Source organism: Pyrus communis, chromosome 3 (genome assembly GCF_963583255.1).
Source record: "Pyrus communis chromosome 3, drPyrComm1.1, whole genome shotgun sequence".
NCBI classification, from domain to species: Eukaryota; Viridiplantae; Streptophyta; class Magnoliopsida; order Rosales; family Rosaceae; genus Pyrus; species Pyrus communis.
The window spans coordinates 23,514,053-23,520,052 of NC_084805.1; positions in this window are offsets into that span (position 1 = coordinate 23,514,053).

Below are 6,000 nucleotides of genomic sequence, written 5' to 3' on the forward strand. Positions count from 1 at the left end.
GAATTGAAGAAAATCAACTGATAAAAATTAATAAGGATATGTAAGAAGTAAAATGGAGTATGTAGATAGCACACCTCTCTGAACTATCCATCTTTTTTTCTTTCTTTTTTTATCTTCGTGGAATCATCTTGAGATTAATTAACTTAATTTTAGGACCTTTTAGCTCTCCACATGTTCTGAACAAACCAACGGTTATAATAACAAATAGTATTTTTATAATGAATTGTCAATTTGTTTGATTCATATTGATGACCAAATAGTCTCCAAATCAAATAAAACTTTATTAAGATGGTCTTTAGAAGATAATAAAAGGTTAAATTAGGATCTCATCCCTTGTCCGCGATGTTTTTTACTAAAACCTTTCAATTTTTTTTTATCAAAGTTCTCTTACTTTTGTTCACAGCAGCATTTGGCTCGCCGACTCAACGTTTTATATTAATTTATTAAAATAATATCTTTCTCTTTCTCAAACCGAACCTAAAATAGTATTTATTGCCTAAAGTTAAGGCGATTAATTTATATTCTCAAATTTTATTCATCTCTCCCACGCAACTCCACTCCATAAGAAGCTAAGCTTATATATATGCAACTAGGTTATCTTCACAAAACTATATGAATATATAAAACTCGTATGACGAAGGCGGCATAAGAATTATTCCAAACAACCAGCAAAACCAAAGCGTTTTAGTTGAAGCCTTGTATAAGAGGTGATGAACCAAAATTATAAACTTTTCATTGTCTAAAGGTGCTTCCAGTCACCAACCCCTAAACCCTAATATTCTGTCGAGGGGAGGATACCGGGAGTGTAATTTGCACGGTGACACCAACAACCTTCATCTTTGATCATCCCTTATTTCTCTATTACTAACAAAAAGTGAAAATTAAAACTTATAACGGGTCTTAAGGTTTTTAAGAACTTCGAAATGACGAAACGTGAGACAATTGAAATTTGAGTCAAGGGTAAGAACGTGCAACAAGAACCACAGATATCCAAATCGCAACCACCAAGGAAAAGAAGCCAGTGGAAAATCCCACAAGCAACAGCACCGAGAATGGTGGACAAGTGGACGGTAGTGTAGGGATGACAACGGTTCGGTTTTGGAACGGAAATGTTATATCCATCCCCATAACCACGAAAATTAACCATATTCATAACCGCAAATGAACTATCGGGGATTATCCATAATCATATCCATCAGGTAACAAATTTTCAATCGGTTATCAGTTATATCCAATATATATATATATATATATTTATCCAATTGACACATTATAAATTTTAGTAGATACTAGTTCCGTCATTAAATAGCAACATCCAAATACAAAAAACTAACAATATATTTGAAATTGTTCATGATAACATGGATCAATTTTTTGACGTGAGACTCTTGAAGATTGATGAATCTGATAAACTTGTAATATTTGATAATTGATATATAAATAATTCAATGAATCAATTTGGTTGAGTATACAATAAGAGTATTGAATTGATGAGGTTGTTGGTATGTCTTATGCATGATGTTTGATGCATAATAAAGATGGTATAAGGTTTGATACATGCATAATAAATTAGTATAAGGAGAGTTCGATAAATTGAATAAAATTATATTATATATCAAATATATACATATATATATTTATATATATTCGGGTTGGATTTGGGGATGGATACGGATTGGGAACCCCTATAACTATATTCAAAACCATAATCGAATAAAGTTCATGGTTTTTCCCCATATCCATACCATTCCCGAATTTACATATTCAAATTCAATTCATTCAAGCGGTTATCTACAGTTATCGAATTTAATAGATGGAATTGCCATCCCTATCCCTGAGCTGGAACTCTAAGCACCATCCGATTAACCCACAAAAAGTGGAAAGGGGAAGCAAGTACAGATCTGGAAATTTGTGGGAGTGAAGGAAGATAGAGCCAAATGGAATAGACAGAAGATGGATTTATTAGAACCATGTAGGTGAAAAAATAGTAAGAAGAAGATGAAGGGGAAGGTCGGAATTTGGGGCTTACCGATCGAAGGCTTAAGGGGATGGGATGGCAGTGAAAAAGTAACAGGAAAACAGGGGAAGCACAGATAAAAAGAGAAATGAAGAAAAGAAATAAACAAAGAAAAAGGGGTTGCCGCCGACCCTGACCACTGCTAGGGCCGGCGACCAAGCGATTCGTTGGAATTTTTACCACTCACAACCCAGTGAGAAGACCTCTCACGCAGATAGAAAAACTCTCACCTTTCGGGAGAGAGAAGCGTTTTTTGACTTCCTAACTTCAATTTAACTTTTTTTTACTTCCTAACTTCAATTTAACTTTTCTATCAAAACCCATATAGGAGGATGGTGCGTCTTGTGTCTTTGGAACTTAGTTGAACTCTTAAAAGGCCTATAGGGCAAACTGTTGCACCGGCTCCTGCCATTGTCAGGGGAAGAGAGTGAGCTAGATGAATTTGAACCATGGTAAATCCAACCATGAAGAGATAGCTTTCATCAAAAGCCATATTATATAGGGGTGTGTTATCTATGCACATTTTTTTACTTCTCACACATCTTTTTAATTTCCGATTGTCGAGTCAGATGAATTGAAGAAAATCAAATAATAGAAATTAACACAGAGTGTGAGATAAGTAAAAATAGATATGTGGATAGCACACCTCTTTTATAAATACAGTGGTGTAGAATTTTAAAAAAGACGGGCCAAATGGCCATTTCCAACAACATCTATATGGTACCCAATTTCGTAATTACCACATGCACAATTCGTCACGTGTGAGATTTTATCACAAAATGTCTTGGTATTAGTTGGAGTGGGGTTGAGATATTTAAACTTTTCTTTTCACATAATTTTGGTCGATGTGGATATTTCAACAGGTGGTGTTGCTGTAAGATCCCACATTGACTAACAGAGAAAGGGTGATGTGCTTTATATGTACATGCTCACCTCCATATAGCACGAGGCATGGGTAACCCACTGGGAAGTTCTCGTATGAGTTTCCAGAAACAAAACTGTGAGATTGTGGTCGAGGCCCAAAGCAGACAATATCGTGCTACGGTGGAGTCGAGCCTGGGATTTAACAACTGCTATTCACACATCTCTTTTTACTTCCCACACACCTACAATTGAGATGTTCAGTGAAAAGTAAAAATGAATGTGTGGATATCATCCAATAAAATAATTTAAGGGTGACAAATAATGTAGTGTAATTTCAAATCTAACTGCTCTAAACAAAAGTTGCATTGGGGTTTTTGTATTCATTAATTTATGTATTTTCTGACTAAAAATTCGATTATCATGAGTTTTTTGTTTTTTAATTTTGTTTTCGTCAAATTTTGCTTCTTTAATTTTGACTTTTTACTGATTGCTTGTGCATGTCATATGAAGCGAAAACTGATTTAACGAACTAATAAGCATGCGATTCATCAAGAGCCTAGAAACCCTGAGCAGCAGATCACATGGATGGATGTGAACCACTCTCTCCCACAGAACTATCATCATAAGAAGCTTGGACATGAGTGCAGCTATCTGACTAGTAATTAATCAACTTTTTGAAGCCTACTGAAGAAAAAAAAAAAAAAAAAAAAAAAAAAAAAAAAAAAAAAGAGGAAAAGAAATTGAAGGAGCATATTTAATTCATGAATTTGACTGATTTTTTTTTTTAACAAATTTAATATTGAAAAAAGAGAAAATTTGGTTCCGGTCTCTAATCAACCAATTGTTATAATTAAACCTTATTTGTTTAAATAATTTGATCAAATTTAAATAATATTTGTCACATCCCGGCCCGAGGCGGATCACTTCCCCGGCCCGAGGCGGATCACTTCCCGGGCCCGCTCCACCACCGTAGCACGATATTGTCCGCTTTGGGTCCCGACCACGCACTCACGGTTTTGTTTCTAAGAACTCACACGAGAACTTCCCAGTGGGTCACCCATCCTGGGAATGCTCTCACGCGCTACTCGCTTAACTTCGGAGTTCTCATGGAACCCGAAGCCAGTGAGCTCCCAAAAGGCCTCGTGCTAGGTAGGGATGGGAATATACATATAAAGATCACTCCCCTGAGCGATGTGGGATGTCATAATATTCGTTTAAACCATGATATTATTTAATATATTTAACTCCTACATTTATGCATACAATATCCCACAAATTATAAAATTTAAACAAATTTAAATAATATTTTTACAATATAACAATTACTTAAAAATCAATAATATAGTAATATTATGCTTCACATAGCTGTAGAAAAAAGATAATGTGACACACCCCGACCGAGATCAGGGCATGCTGGCCGTCACACGAAGGTGACGTAGCCATGTGCGCGTGCGGAAGCTATTAAGATAGTAATAAAAGTACGAATAACTAAAAACTAACTAGCATACAAAGTACTAGTGTATGTGAGACACAATTCAGAGCAAATCTACAACAGTCCAAAAGGAAAAGATACGATATATTTACACCCGAATGTGACCCTACAATGGTGAATGTCTGTCAGAAATGCCGAGACGCCCTCTGGGATAAACCACCGAACTTGCTAGACCACTAGAACCTGGAGGGGCGCAAAAACAAAAGCGTGAGTGGGCAAAAACAAAGCTCTTTGAAAACTCTTTAGCAAAATACATTCTAACCCCTCGCCGTAAAACCTGTATACTTCCCAGAAAATGAACATATATACTTATGTATAGATATGTCAATCATGCTCCATGATATGCCATTCATGCTCGAGAATATGCCATAATGGAATCTCATAATCAAATATAAATACTCAAGCGTAATTCACATCAATAACATATAATCTAGCAGCCGGGAGTCACCTAACGTGACCTGTACGGCTGCATCTAAAGCTCCACTCTCAACTCAATAACTGAATCTGCACACGAGTCGGAACCACCTAACGTGGTCTGTACGACAGGCTGGGTGTAATATATATATGTATGCTCTAGTGCTACGATCACGTGAAGCTGGGCGATAAATCGCGGGTCACCTACAAGTCGGAACCACCTAATGTGGTCTGTACGACAGGCTTGCACCTAACTTGGATCCAAGGCGAGCATGCGGTGCTGGTGAACATACACGTGAAGGCTGTGCCCTGGCCTCGGGCGGGAGCACTAACACCGGGGGTGCAGATTATGAGCTCTCTAAACATCTCAAACTACCATTGCATAACAACATGAATACCGCTTACCTGACACTTACCTGTGCGTCCACAACACCAAATACAAATATATATATAGGTATGCCACTACTAATACATGCGATGATGCGTAAACAACATTCATATGATGCATGGCATAAAACAAATAACCTTTTCTATTTAATTTCTGGGAATTAATATGTATATAGGTATATACGGAAAACAAAAGCCCACTCACTGATAATTGGAAGGGTCGTAGCCCTCCTGCCTCGAGTGTGTACGCTCGTCCTCGGAATACGAATCACCTAAACGCGAAAAAGCTACGAAAACGTTAATTTAAAAGCACATAACCAACTTCTCGTAATAACTTCTCATACATTGCTCAAATTGGACAAATGAATATACCAACGTGCTCTACACAACCTCAGGATCACACCCATATTTTTAAAATAATTTTTGGACCACGCACGCGCCCCTACGCGCCTGAATAGGCACGGACCCACGCGCCCCCACGCGCGGCCACGTGACCTGCACACTGACGGCGTCAACTGACGCCGTCAGGAATATTCCGTTAAACTGACGGAATATTCCGTTAACCTTAACTGACGCCGTCAACTGCCGTTAGGAATATTCCGTTAAACTTAACGGAATATTCCCCTTCCTTCTCCGGCGCCGGCGACGGCGCCGGAAAACTGGGAAAAATTCAAACTTAGTTTTCTCCTTCGTTTTTCAACCATTTTTCACGATCTTTATACCAAAATGAAGCTTAGGACTAGTGGAATCACGATAGGCTAGTTTCAAGGCCTAAAAATTAAGGAATTATACCTGCAACAACGATCCAAGTTCGGCCAACTTTGAA